Source organism: Anolis sagrei, chromosome X (assembly GCF_037176765.1).
Source record: "Anolis sagrei isolate rAnoSag1 chromosome X, rAnoSag1.mat, whole genome shotgun sequence".
Lineage (NCBI taxonomy): Eukaryota > Metazoa > Chordata > Lepidosauria > Squamata > Dactyloidae > Anolis > Anolis sagrei.
This window is the reverse complement of record NC_090034.1, coordinates 11,934,582-11,949,717: the sequence shown is the minus strand read 5'-3', so window position 1 is coordinate 11,949,717 and position 15,136 is coordinate 11,934,582. Positions and strand designations below refer to the sequence as shown.

The 15,136-nt window shown below is 47.3% G+C and overlaps 1 protein-coding gene and 1 pseudogene across 4 annotated transcripts in view; both read right to left on the bottom strand.

Moving 5' to 3' along the window:
- The window catches only part of LOC132782121 (retinoic acid-induced protein 1), a 228,786-nt gene that overhangs the window by 29,667 nt on the left and 183,983 nt on the right, over positions 1-15,136 (bottom strand). The window lies entirely within an intron of this gene.
- On the bottom strand, positions 728-846 carry LOC137095034 (5S ribosomal RNA; annotated as a pseudogene).

The window sequence follows — 15,136 nt, the reverse complement described above, 5'->3', positions numbered from 1 at the left end:
GCTTTCTCCCTCCTCCCTGTGGCTTCCTCTCACATATTTATACATGGCTATCATGTCTCCTCTCAGCCTTCTCTTCTTCAGGCTAAACATGCCCAGCTCCTTAAGCCGCTCCTCATAGGGCTTGTTCTCCAGACCCTTGATCATTTTAGTCGCCCTCCTCTGGACACATTCCAGCTTGTCAATATCTCTCTTGAATTGTGGTGCCCAGAATTGGACACAATATTCCAGGTGTGGTCTAACCAAAGCAGAATAGAGGGGTAGCATGACTTCCTTGGATCTAGACACTATAATCCTATTGATGCTGGCCAAAATCCTATTGACTTTTTTTGCTGCCACATCACATTGTTGGCTCATGTTTAACTTGCTGTCCACGAGGACTCCAAGATCTTTTTCACTCGTACTTCTCTCGAGCCAGGCATTGTCCCCCATTCTGTATCTTTGCATTTCATTTTTTCTGCCTAAGTGAAGTATCTTGCATTTGTCCCCGTTGAACTTCATTTTGTAAGTTCTGGCCAATCATCTCTCTAATCAGTCAAGATTGTTTTGAATCCTGCTCCTGTCCTCTGGAGTATTGGCTCTCCCTCTCAATTTGGTGTCGTCTGCAAACTTGATGATCATGCCTTCTAACCCTTCATCTAAGTCATTAATAAAGATGTTGAACAGGACCGGGCCCAGTTGGGAGAGACCTCGTGGGCCATCCAGTCCAACCCCCTGCCAAAAAGCAGGAAGTCTACAGCACCCAGTGTTCCCAGGCGGTCTACCATCCAAGCACTAACCAGGCTCGACCCTGCTTAGCTTCTGAAATCAGACGAGATGGGGTGTGTTCAGGGTGGTATGGCTGTAGACAAGATTCCTGCTAAAGGTTATCATTGACTCATCTTGGAGGATCTAGAAAAATCCTAATGATCCTCTCTAGGAATTTTCTGGGTCCTCCAGAACTTTTTGAAGCATAGCACAGAACTGCCTGGAGGGATACAATGGAGAACCCCACCATCCAGCCCTTGGAGCTTTGTGAGCTCTGCCTTGGAGGCTCTTCAAAAACTCCTTTCCCAACCGCCGCACTTTGCAACAAGCGCAGCAGCGACCATCTGGAATCTGTCTGATTTTTACAGCGGCGGCCATAAAACCGTCCTGGGTTTTGCAACAATCCCTGGCAGAGCACCGGCAAACAATTGGGGAGCACACCTGCGTTTGCAACTGGGCTGTGGTGACAATGCTTAGGCTTCATGTTGTGGAACATGGAAAGGACACGTGTAGCCTCACCTGCCTTCTTTGGTTTGCAGAGAAGTCTTATGGCAGGGCTGTCGAACTCACTCTCATCAAGGGCCACATCAGACTTACAGACTGACCACTGTGTTACAAAAATAAATAGTCCTCTATGTCCACAGACTTCTCTGTCTGTAAATTCAGTGGGCCCTCGGAAAGCAACTGTAAGTTACAGTTGCCTTCCAAGAGCCCACTGAATCCACAGACGACGAATCCGTGGATATTGAGGACCAAGTATTTATTTTCGTAACACAGTGGACGACTGCATGGCTCTTTAGTTACTACCCAATTTGAAGGTCCAGTTACTACCCAATTTGAGGGCCGGAGGTTTAGCACAGCTGGTAAATCATCACCAACTATAAGAGCTATCAACCAAAAGGTTGCAAGTTCAAAGCCCCGGGTTGGCGTGAGCAGCCGACCGTCAGCCCTGCTCAGTGTTTACCTAAGCAGTTCGAAAACAGCTTTAGCGGTAATTAGAGAAATTAGGTGCCACTAAAAGCGGGTTTTACAACGCCATAAAGAAAAAGAAGATCAGAAAATGCTGGAATGAGGAAGTCCTGACGGCTCTTCGTCATAGAGGATGGAGAGACAGCACCCCCTGTGGACTCGAGCCCAACTGTCCATGGCATCGAAACAACAACTCCTTCAGTGCTGTCTGTCTGTGTACTGTCTATACAAACGACACTGAATGCTGTGTATGTGTACTTGTGATCTGCCCTGAGTCCCCTTGGGGGTGAGAAGGGCGGAATATAAATAAAGTGGTGATGTTGTTGTTCTTGTTGTTGTTGTTGTTATTATTATTATTATTATTATTATTATTATTATTATTGAATGAATGACAACTCCAATCACTTGGGGATAATGGGAATTGCAACCCAGCATCACTTGTGGCTCTGAAGTTGGAAAAGGCTAAAGGATATTAGAAAGTCATGAATCATATCCACAATTCCTGCGCCTAAATCCAAACCCAACTCTCTTGACTAAACAGAACAGCTTTCTAGACGTTCCTGTATCCCAACTCCCATCACCTCTGGTCATTATATCTAACAATGAGGAAGACAGTGGTTGTAGTCCAGCATCTGGTGGAGGGACATGTAAAAATAATGTGGTGAGCCAGCTTTGGTCTGTGAGCCTTGAGTTTGGACACATGTGTCGTTTACATCCCCGTAAACCAATCTAAAGAGAGTTAGGGTGCCACCACTGGATGTTTTGGGTGTGTCTACACTGTAGAATTAATGCAGTTTGACACCACTTTGGCTGACATGGCTCAATGCTGTGACATCCCGGGAGTTGTGGTTTTGAGCAGGCACAGGCAAACTTGGGCTCTCCATCTTTGGGACTTCAAGTCCCACAATTCCTATGGCATCAGACAGGATGAATCCCACAGTGTAGATCAAGCATGGGCAAACTTGGGCCCTCCAGGTGTTTTGGACCTCAAGTCCCACAATTTCTATGGCATCAGACAGGATGAATCCCACAGTGTAGATCAAGCATGGGCAAACTTGGGCTCTCCAGGTGTTTTGGACTTCAAGTCCCACAATTCCTAAGGCATCAGACAGGATGAATCCCACAGTGTAGATCAAGCATGGGCAAATTTGGGCTCTCCAGGTGTTTTGGACTTCAAGTCCCACAATTCCTAAGGCATCAGACAGGATGAATCCCACAGTGTAGATCAAGCATGGGCAAACTTGGGCTCTCCAGGTGTTTTGGACTTCAACTCCCACAATTCCTATGGTATCAGACAGGATGAATCCCACAGTGTAGATCAAGCATGGGCAAACTTGGGCTCTCCAGGTGTTTTGGACTTCAACTCCCACAATTCCTAACAGCCTACCGGCTGTTAGGAATTGTGGGAGTTGAAGTCCAAAACACCTGGAGGGCCCAAGTTTGCCCATGCCTAGTATAGATGATCCCTCAATCTAATCTAATAGTAGTTTGGGAACAATCTGAAGTCTCAAGACCTTACAAAACCATAACTCCCAGGATTTGACCCCACTTGAATGGCCACAGCTCACTGCGGTGCGATTCTGGGAGTTGGACTTCGAGAAGGCCTTCAGTCTTCCCTGCCCAAAGTGTTGGTGTCTCACCAAACTACAACTCCCAAGCCTCAGTAGGATTGGGGGAGCATTTCTGAAGACTGGGAAGGTGGGGTTCTCTGCCACATCCCTTGCATGGGATCACTAACACCTTTTGTTTCTCGGCGCCAACTGCAGTTCTACCTCCATGAGCGCCCAATGGTGCGGCTTTCCTGCTGAGTACCCCATGGAGATCATCACAATCTTTGCACCTCCTGCGGGCTTGGATGCCTTGCTTATTTATTTATGGGGGGAGACAGACAGACAGATAGACAGAGTCCCCTGCTTGAGAAGGCACAGATCCAACATCTCCCCTGGGATACGCTCCTGAACTCAGCATAGAAACAATGAACTGTGGAGCCAACTCCATTGAAATGAATGATTTGCACCAGAGGAAGAATGCCATAGGGAACCTATGCAACTATACAAAAAACTTCCAACAGAAGGATACCATAAACAACTAAGAAAATGTCTGGAAGGAACAGCATTTCTAGGTCCTCCAATGTCGTCAACTTCCCATGGAAGCAAAGTGTACAGGATCTGGGAAATGCCTAGAGACACCACAGATGGATACTGGATTCATGGATATAGAGTTGGTATTGTATATCCAAATGCAGGTGTTTCAAAACCCCAAATCCCAAAGGCTTCTTCTCTTGAGCTTTTTGGATCAAGTAGTCAACTTGTCCCATCCGACACCAAATGCAACTTCACATATTCTGCCTTTTCCCAATTCCTTTCCTTGCCCCCTTCCCTCTCCTTTCTTTTTCCTCCTTCCTTCCTTCCTCTTTCTTTCTTTCTTTCTTTCTTTCTTTCTTTCTTTCTTTCTCTCTCTCTCCCCCCTCCCTCCCTCTCTCCCTTCCATTCCCTTCATTTTCTCCTCCCACTCTTCCTTCCTTCTTCTTTCTCCTGCCTCTTTCCATTCTTCCCTTCCCTTCCATTCTTTTCTTTTTCTCCTTCCTTCCTTTTTCTTTCTTTAGCCTCTCTCCCTTCTTCCCTCTCCCTCCCTTCCGTTCTCTTCTTTTTCTCCTTCCTCCCTCCCTTTTTCTTTCTCCCGCCTCTCTCCCTTCTTCCCCTCCCTCCCTTCCATTCCCTTCTTTTTCTCCTTCCTTCCTTCCTTCCTTCCTTCCTTCCTTCCTTCCTTCCTTTTTTCTTTCTCCTGCCTCTCTCCCTTCCTTCTCCCTCCCTCCCTTCCATTTGTTTCTTTTTCTCCTTCCTCCCTTTCTTCTTCCTTCTCCTGCCTCTCTCCCTTCTTCCCTCTCCCTCCCTTCCCTTCTTTTTCTCCTTCCTTCCTTCCTTCCTTCCTTCCTTCCTTCCTTCCTTCCTTCCTTTTTCTTTCTCCTGCCTCTGTCTCCTCCTCCCTCTCCCTCCCTTCCATTCCCTTCTTTTTCTCCTCCATCTCTTCCTTCCTTCTTCTTTTTTCTGCCTCTCTCCCTTCACTCTCCTTCCCTTCTTTTTCTCCTCCCTCCCTTTCTTCTTTCTCCTGCCCCTCTCCCTTCCTTCCATTCCTTTTTCTCCTTTCCTTCCTTCCTTCCTTCCTTCCTTCCTTCCTTCCTTCCTTCCTTTTTCTTTCTCCCACCTCTCTCCCTTCTTCCCTCTCCTCCCTTCCATTCCCTTCTTTTTCTCCTTCCTTCCTTCCTTCCTTCCTTCCTTCCTTCCTTCCTTCCTTCTTCTTTCTCCTGCCTCTCTCCCTTCCTTCTCTCTCCCTTCCATTCCTTTCCTTTTCTCCTTTCTTTCTTTCCTTCCTTCCTTTTTTTTCTCCTGGCTCCCTCCCTTCCATTCCCTTCTTTTTCTCCTCCCTTCCTTTTTCTTTCTTCCGCCTCTCTCCCTTTCTTTTCCTTTCTTTTTCCTTCTTTTTTCTCTGCCTTTCCTCCCTTCTCCTCATACATATGTCACTTAGCAGCTCCCAAACCTTTCTTTCCCAGTGACATCCCAGAGGGCCACTTCACCTGGCAACAGTCCATCCTTCCCCTAGCCACAGCCAATCCGCTTTGTTCGTGTCCATTCCTTCTGCTGGTCTTTTTAGTCCAACATTTCGTCCAAGTTGAGTCAGGAAGGTCCTGTGTGCCGAGTTTGGTCCAGATCCATCTAGCCACGGAGGAGCCTTTGTGGCACAAACCAACAGACACATCGACGTATCTAAATGCTTTTGACTTTTATACATATAGATTTTAATACTGCTTGAAATCTTTGCAGGCTCCAAAATGATGAAGAGATTCCCAGCCGAACCCCTGACCGTAGGCACAACGGAAATCGATAGATTTCTTTTCTCTCCCTTATGGAGTCGAGAGAGAGAAACAACAAGGAGGAGGAGGAGGAAAGAGGGATGAGAAAGAGAAATAAAAGGAAGGGGGAAAGGGTTAGCCAATGCAGTGAGTCAGCTGAAACCTCCCCAAGGCCTTTTCTGAATTGCGTTCCAATTCTCTGCTGCAGAAGCCATTCATAACAGCAACCTCTCTCCGGATTTTTTTTCCGCTCCTAAAGCGAAATCCAAGGCCTGCCATTGGCCTTGGATCTGTTGTCTTTTCTCTCCCTAGTCGAGGGATTCGTGCCAAAGGGCATCAGGGAGGAAAGATTTGGACGCTTCGGAGTTAAAATGAGATTTCACTCTCTTTTATTGGCTTAGGGGAAGGAGAGAGAAGGCAAAAAAGCAAAAACAAAATTCCCAAAACACGCCCAGGGATTTCTGCTTGAAAGAGATGCCGAAAATATGGCGTGGTTTTTAGAAAATGCCATTTCGAGGTGAGACAAACACGTCTCGGCTTTCGAGCCGCAAGAGCGGCTGCTGAGGATGGAGAAAACGAGATGGTCTCCTGGGAAGCCGAGAAGGAGGCTGTAAAGGAGGACGAAAACAACCTTTTCCAATGGAGAGGGTGAGATTCTGGTTGAGTAGGCCATCTCTAAACAGAATCAACTATGGGGCAACCCATAAATCAAGTGTACGGATTCAGTGGGACTACTCTCTTTTCGATCAGCAATATCAAAAATATTTCCTAGTTTGGGTACATCTACACCAGGCATGGGCAAACTCTGGTCCTCCAGGTGTTTTGGACTTCAACGCCCACAATTCCTATCAGCCTCAGGCCCTTTCCTTTCCCCCCTCAGCCGCTTAAGCGGCTGAGGGGGGAAAGGAAGGGGCCTGAGGTTGTTAGGAATTGTGGGCGTTGAAGTCCAGTTACTCCAGTGGTGTCGTACGTAAGAGCACTTAAAGCTCTAGAGAGCTTTCCTGCAACCATTTCAAAGCTCCCTGCTTGGGCGGTGATGGCATCATCGTCAGCATAGATGAAACTGCCATGGGTCAATGCTATGGAATCCTGGGAGTTATAGTTTGAGTTACTGTACAAGCAGGGAGCTTTGAGATGGTTGAACAGAAGCTATCCGAAGCTCTAGATCAGTGGTTCTCAACCTGTGGGTCCCTAGATGTTTCGGTCTTCAACTCCCAGAAATCCTAACAGCTGGTAAACTGGCTGGGATTTCTGGGAGTTGTAGGCCAAAAAACCTGGGGACCCACAGGTTGAAACCACTGCTCTAGGTGCTCTTACTGCCTATTACAGGGGAAACCAGCTGATCCCTAATCCATCTAAAACACAAACATGTGCCTTTCGCCTTAAGAACAGACAAGCATCCCGAGCTCTGAGGATTAACTGGGAAGGAATCCCACTGGAGCATTGCAGCACACCCAAACACCTGGGAGTCACTCTGGACTGTGCTCTGACCTACAAGAAACACTGCCTGAATATCAAGCAAAAAGTGGGTGCTATAAATAACATCATACGAAAGCTGACTGGCACAACCTGCAGATCACAACCAGACATAGTGAAGACATCTGCTCTTGCGCTATGCTACTCTGCTGCTGAGTATGCATGCCCAGTGTGGAACACATCTCACCACGCTAAAACAGTGGGTGTGGCTCTTAATGAGACATGCCGCATTATCACAGGGTGTCTGCGCTCTACACCACTGGAGAAACTACACTGTCTAGCCGGTATTGCACCACCTGACATCCTCCGGGAAGTGGCAGCCAACAGTGAAAGGACCAAGGCAGTGACATCTCCAGCCCATCCCTTGTTTGGGTATCAGCCAGCACGTCAACGACTTAAATCAAGAAATCGTTTTCTAAGATCTACAGAGACACTCGCTGGAACACCTCAGCAAGCGAGAGTCCAAAAGTGGCAGGCTCAAACCCAGCACCTCAATCAATGGCTGATACCAAATGAGAGTCTCCCCCCTGGGCAAGCAGAAAACTGGGCGACTTGGAAGGCGCTGAACAGACTGCGCTCTGGCACCACGAGATGCAGAGCCAATCTTAAGAAATGGGGCTACAAAGTGGAATCCACGACATGCGAATGTGGAGAAGAGCAAACCACTGACTACCTGCTGCAATGCAACCTGAGCCCTGTCACATGCACAATAGAGGACCTCCTTGCGGCAACACCAGAGGCACTCCAAGTGGCCAGATACTGGTCAAAGGACATTTACTCAACTACCAAGCTTGCAAACTTTGTGTTTTGTCTGTTTGTTTTGTTAAAAATGTAATACAAATGTCTGGTTGCTCCTGACGCGATAATTAAATAAAATAAATAGTTTGGGAAGGTCTTTGCCCTGCCAAAGAGAGCAGACTACAACTGGGTTGCTGTGAGTTTTCCAGGTTATCTGGCCATGTTCCAGAAGCATTCTCTCCTGACATTCCACCCACATCTATGGCAGGCATTCCCAGAGGTTCTGAGTTCTGTTGGAAACTAGGCAAGTGGGGTTTATATATCTGTGGAATAATGTCCAGGGTGGGAGAAAGACGTCTTTTGGAGGCAGGTGTGAATGTTGTAGTTGGCCACTTTGATTAGCATTGAATAGCCTTGCAGATTCAAAGCATGGCTGCTTCCTGCTTGTAAGATTACAATTCTTATCACTCATATATCAGTTAAAGTGGTGCCAAACTGTCGCAAATATTAAAAATTACCTATTTTTAATTACAAAAATGTGAGTCAAACACCGAAAGGGTGAAATACATACAATGACTCAGCAAAAGATGTAGTTCAATATAAACAGTTGTGCCTGTAGCTTAGTAGCCCTCAGTGTGAGAGAGGCCGCAGTATGAGAAGACCACAGTATGAGGGAGGCCTCAGTGTGAGAGAGAGAGGCCTCAGTATGAGAAGACCACAGTATGAGGTAGGCCTCAGTGTGAGAGAGGGAGGCCTCAGTATGAGAAGACCACAGTATGAGGTAGGCCTCAGTGTGAGAGAGGGAGGCCTCAGTATGAGAAGATCACAGTATGAGGTGGGCCTCAGTGTGAGAGAGGGAGGCCTCAGTATGAGAAGACCACAGTATGAGGTAGGCCTCAGTGTGAGAGAGGGAGGCCTCAGTATGAGAAGACCACAGTATGAGGTAGGCCTCAGTGTGAGAGAGGGAGGCCTCAGTATGAGAAGACCACAGTATGAGGTGGGCCTCAGTGTGAGAGAGGGAGGCCTCAGTATGAGAAAGCCACAGTGTGAGAAAGGCCCAGGTTGAAGACTTTGTGTGTAAAACTCCTGGGTGAAGGCTACTTTGTGTAAAGCTACTGACGAAAGCTCATGTGTAAGTTTGGTGTGAGAGGAGGCTCTGTGAGTGCAAAGCTGTTTATCTGCATGAAAAAGAAGCCCAGCATGGAAGCAAAGAAGAAAGGATAAAGAACTTTATTTGTGTTATGGAAACCTTGTTTTTGTAAATAGTGCAACCATATTAAGAAAAGCCTCCTAAGGAAGACATGACATTGGTCTGTGTATTTTTGTTATTTATCTCTTTTGGCTACTGGTGTTGGGTCAACCTGCTGCGAATAAGTTACTCTGCTGTATATTTATGGGGAGGGTCTTTTGTTGACAAGCCCACTCACCCAACACAAACTGCATTCGTTCTGCAGTGTAGATGCAATCTAGGTCAGCAAAAGCATGGCTCTGAATTCTTTAATGTATAATGTATAGGGGTTGGCTGGTAGATCTCAGGGGTTTAATGCTTAGCACAGCGTGTCTCAACCTGGGGGTTGGGACCATTGGGGGGGGGGGTTGTGAGGGGGTGTCAGAGGGGTCACCAAAGACCATCAGAAAGCACAGTATTTTATATTGGTCAGAAGGGTTCTGTGTGGGAAGTTTTGCCCAATTCCATCAATGGATTCAGAATGCTCTTTGATTGTTTTGTGATCTATAAATCCCAAAAACTACAACTCCCGAATGTCAAAGTCTATTTTCCCCATACTGCACCAGTGTTCACATTTGGGCATATTGAGTATTCATGCCAAGTTTGGTCCAGATCCATCATTGTTTAAGTCCACAGTGCTCTCTAGATGTAGGTGAACTACAACTCCCAAACTCAAGGTCAATGCCCACCAGACCCTTCTAGTGTGTTCTGTTGGTCATGGGAGTTCTGCATGCCAAGTTTGGTTCAATTCCATCATTGGTGGAGTTCAGAATGCTCTTTGATTGTTGCTGAACTGTAAATCCCAGTGTTCACATTTGGGCATATTGAGTATTCATGCCAACTTTTGGTCCAGAACCATCATTGCTCTCTGGATGGAGGTGAACTACAACTCCAAAACTCAAGGTCAATGCCCACATTCCAGTATTTTATGTTAGTCATGGGAGTTCTGTGTTCCAAATTTGGTTCAATTCCATTGTTGGTGGAGTTCAGAATGCTCTGATTGTAGGTGAACTACAAATCCCATAACTACAACTCCCAAATGACAAAATCAATCCTCCCCAACCCCACCAGTATTCAAAATTGGGCGTATTGTGCCAAAATTTGGTCCAGTGAATGAAAATACATCCTGCATATCAGATATTTACATTACGATTTACAACAGTAGCAACATTACAACGAAAATAATGTTATGGTTGGGGGTTGCCACAACATGAGGAACTGGATCAAGGGGTTGCGGCATTGGGAAGGTTGAGAAACACTGGCTTAGCATCACAGAATTGGAAAGGACTCCAAGGGTCATCAAATCCAACTGCCTTCTGCCAGGTAGGAACACACAGTCAAAACCTTCCCAATAGATGGCCATCCATCCAGCCCCAGAGTATATCATAGAATCCTAGAGTTGGAAGAGACTCAGAATCGGCCCTAGGTAATTTTCAATGGTAAGCAAACAGTATTTTGGCACCCCCCCCCCCCCAACCAATCACTGATATATATGTTCTGTTCGTCGTGGGAGTTCTGTGTGCCATATTTGGTTCAATTCTATCATTGGTGGGGTTCAGAATGCTCTTTGATTATAGGTGAACTATACATCCCAGTAACTACAACTCGCATATGTCAAGGCCTATTTTCCCCCAAGAGCGCCCCAAGAGCGCCCCTGGGCAAAATCAACTATACTGCAAAGGCTTACTTTGCGTAATGCGTTGAGCCGCCCCTGAAGAGGCCTCATGGGCCATCCAGTCCAACCCCATTCTGCCAAGAAGCAGGAATATTGCATTCAAATCACCCCTGACAGATGGCCATCCAGCCTCTGTTTAAAAGCCTCCCAAGAAGGATCAGTACACTGTTCCACATCTCTTGTAATTTGCCTACAATGGCATAGGACAATGGTTCTCAACCTTCCTAATGCCATGACCCCTTAATACAGTCCCTCATGTTGTGGTGACCCCCAACCATAATATTGTTTTCATTGCTACTTCATAACAGTCATTTTACTACTGTTATAAATCATAATGTAAATCTCTGATATGCAGGATGCATTTTCATTCACTGGACCAAATTGGGCACAAATACCCAATACACCCAAATGTGAATGCTAGTGGGGTTGGAGGAGGATTGATTTTGTAATTTGGGAGTTGTAGTTGCTGGGATTTATAGTTTACTTATAATCAAAGAGCATTCTGAACTCTACCAGTGATGGATTTGAATCAAACTTGGCTCCCATGACCAATGGAAAACCCTGGAAGGGTTTGATGGGCATTGGCCTTGAGTTTGGGAGTTGTAGTTCACCTATATCCAGAGAGCACTGTGGACTCATGCAATGGTGGATCTGGACCAAACTTGGCATGAATACTCAATATGCTCAAATGTGAACACTGGTGGAGTCTGGGGAAAATAGATCTTGACATTTGGGAGTTGTAGTTGCTGGAATTTATACTTCATTACAATCAAAGAACATTCTGAACTCCATCACCGATAGAATTGGCTCAAACTTCCCACATGGAATCCCCATGACCAGGGGCGGCTTGTCCATTACGCGAAGTAAGCGGTCGCAGAACACTTTTTTTTGCCAGGGGTGCAGAAGCGCCTCTGTAAATGCCCCTCGACCGCCACTTGAGGAGCGCCCCCTCAGCTCACAACAGCCCTAGCAGTCCGGGGGGAGCCTCGGCTTTCTTGCCTCGCTGCCGGGCGATCCTCTTCCCAAAGGGGCCGGGCCCTTGAGCCTCGCCTCGCCCCTCTCGTTCCTGCTGCACCTGACCACCAGGTGCACGAGCAGAGCCAGCGCTCAATTGTTCTCCGCGTTCGATCCTTTCCCCATGACCGGCTCCCTTTCCCGATCCCCTGGTGCTCCACCCGCCTCCTCTCCTCTCCCCAATCCGTGGGTGGGCCAAGGGGGCAGAGGCGGCATGCCTGGCCCGCTTCATGTCCGGAGGCATGTCTGAAGACCCCAGCGTGCGCACCAAAAGTCGCCTCTTCTCCTAACTTTCTCTTCAGCCATTGGGACCAAGAGAGAGAGAGAGAGAGAGAGAGCCCCTCCAGCTGGAGGGATCTCCCACCTCCGCTCCCTCCTTTGTTTTTGCGCCTACCTTCAGGAAAGGTGGGCATCTCCACCTCTCTCTCTCTCTCTCTCTCTCTCTCTCGGTCCCAATGGCTGAGGAGAAAGTTAGGAGAAGAGGTGACTTTTGGTGCACACACTGGGGTCTTCAGGCACGCCTCCGGACCCAAAGCGGGCCAGGCAAGGGAGCAAGTGTAGGTGAACTATACTGGGATGTATAGTTCACCTACAATCAAAGAGCATTCTGAACTCCACCAATGACGGAATTGAACCAAATATGGCACACAGAACTCCCATGACAAACAAGAAATATATATCAAAGATTGGTGGGGGAGGCAAAATACTGTTTGCTCACCTTTGAAAATTACCTAGGGCCGCCTCTGCCCATGACCATCAGAAAATACTGTGTTTTCTTATGGTCTTTGGCGACCCCTCTGACACCCCCTCGCGACCCCCTCAGGGGTCCCGACCCGCAGGTTGAGAAACACTGGCATAGGAGAAACAACAAGAATTGGGGATGCAATGGGAACATCACTTGCAGACGGAGCCAACGGAGCCAGGAATTGCCTGGTAGCCGGGTGGTCAGAGAGCGGAATTTGGCACGGAACGGACGGCATGCCACTTGCTTCTTTCTGCAGCTGGCATGCCTGAGCATTGCCGCATTCAGGCACAGAGTCTTTTGGCATTCCGGAGAGGAGTGAGGGAGAGAATGAAGGAGAGGGAACGAGAAAGAGGGGAAAAGGAGGAGGAGGGCGCCTGGCCCTGGCACCGCATCCAATCCGACCGCACTGGTGAGCATCCGGAGGCCGATCCTTGGCAAGCGATGGCAGGGATTATTTTTAGTTTACGCGACCCTGTTGCAATCCCCACTCATGAGAGAAAGAGAGAGAGCGGAAAGCAGCTGGAGAAAAGGCAGCCGAGAGATTGCCAATTTGCAGGATGGTTTCTACAGAGAGAGAACAAGACAGAGATTGGGGAGCTTTCTTCTTCAAAGCCCAGCTGCCGGAGCTGGAAGGCACAGAGCTGTCTGAAGCCTTGGCTGCTGCCGAACGTCTCCCACAAGGAAGGACGGGAACTTTCAAAACCGTGACATTGAAAGCAAGATGCTTTCCCTTTGCTGGCTTCGATTTCCTTAGGGCTTGCTTGCCCTTTTCCTTCAGATGCCTCAAACGCATTCCTACAAGTGAGCCTGACGGGGCCGCACATGCTAGAAACTCTGTCCTATGGCACATTCAACTCCACTGGGCATCGCCACTGTGCTATGACAGTCCTGCCAATGGCTAGCATTGGCCCCAACGGTGAAACTTCATATTCAAATAGGCCAGCGTTTCTCAACCTGGGTGTCGGGACCCCTGGGAGGGGGGTCGTGATGGAGTGGGGGGTCCACTCCACTTTGGCAGGAAAAACGAAATGCAAAGATACAGAATGGGTGACGCCTGGCTCGAGAGCAGTACGTGTGAAAAAGATCTTGGAGTCCTCGTGGACAGCAAGTTAAACATGAACCAACAATGTGATGTGGTGGCAAAAAAAGCCAATGGGATTTTGGCCTGCATCAATAGGAGCCTAGGAGCCTCAATAGGAGCCTATTCTGCTTTGGTTAGACCACATCTGGAATATTGTGTCCATTCTGGGCACCACAATTCAAGAGAGATATTGACAAGCTGGAATGTGTCCAGAGGAGAGCGACTAAAATGATAAAAGGTCTGGAGAACAAGCCCTATGAGGAGCGGCTTAAGGAGCTGGGCATGTTTAGCCTGAAGAAGAGAAGGCTGAAAGGGGATATGATAGCCATGTATAAATATGTGAGAGGAAGCCACAGGGAGGAGGGAGCAAGCTTGTTTTCTGCTTCCCTGGAGACTAGGACGCAAGGGAACAATGGCTTCAAACTACAAGAGAGGAGATTCCATCTGAACATAAGGAAGAACTTCCTGACTGTGAGAGCCGTTCAGCAGTGGAACTCTCTGCCCCCGAGTGTGGTGGAGGCTCCTTCTTTGGAAGCTTTTAAACAGGGGCTTGGCAGGGGGTTGGACTGGATGGCCCATGAGGTCTCTTCCAACTCTTTGATTCTATGATTCTATGATTCTATGGGGTCACCAAAGACCAAAAGTGTTTTCTGTTGGTCATGGGGATAGAGGCGGCCCTAGGTAATTTTCAACGGTAAGCAAACAGTATTTTGGCACACACACCCCAACCAATCACTGATATATATTTTCTGTTCGTCGTGGGAGTTCTGTATGCCATATTTGGTTCAATTCCATCATTGGTGGAGTTCAGAATGCTCTTTGATTATAGGTGAACTATACATCTCAGTAACTACAACTCGCATATGTCAAGGTCTATTTTCCCCCAAGAACACCTCAAGAGCACCCCTGGGCAAAATCAACTATACTGCAAATGCTTACTTTGCGTCATGGGTTGAGCCGTTGCTGTGTGGGAAGTTTGGCTCAATTCGATCATTGGTGGGGTTCAGAATGCTCTTTGATTGCAGGTGAACTATAAATCCCAGCAACTACAACTCCCAAATGTCAAGGTCTATTTTCCCCAAATTCCACAAGTGTTTACATTTGGGCATATTGAGTATTTGTGCCTAGTTTGGTGAACTATAAATCCCAGCAACTACAACTCCTAAATGTCAAAGTCTATTTCCCCCAAATTCTACAAGTGTTTACATTTCGGCATATTGAGTATTTGTGCCTAGTTTGGTGAACTATAAATCCCAGCAACTACAACTCCCAAATGTCAAGGTCTATTTCCCCCAAATTCCACAAGTGTTTACATTTCAGCATACTGAGTATTTGTGCCTAGTTTGGTGAACTATAAATCCCAGCAACTACAACTCCCAAATGTCAAAGTCTATTCCCCCCAAATTCCACAAGTGTTTACATTTCGGCATATTGAATATTTGTGCCTAGTTTGGTGAGCTATAAATCCCAGCAACTACAACTCCCAAATGTCAAGATCTATTTCCCCCAAATTCCACAAGTGTTTACATTTCGGCATATTGAGTATTTGTGCCTAGTTTTGTGAACTATAAATTCCAGCAACTACAACTCCCAAATGTCAAAATCCATTTCCGCCA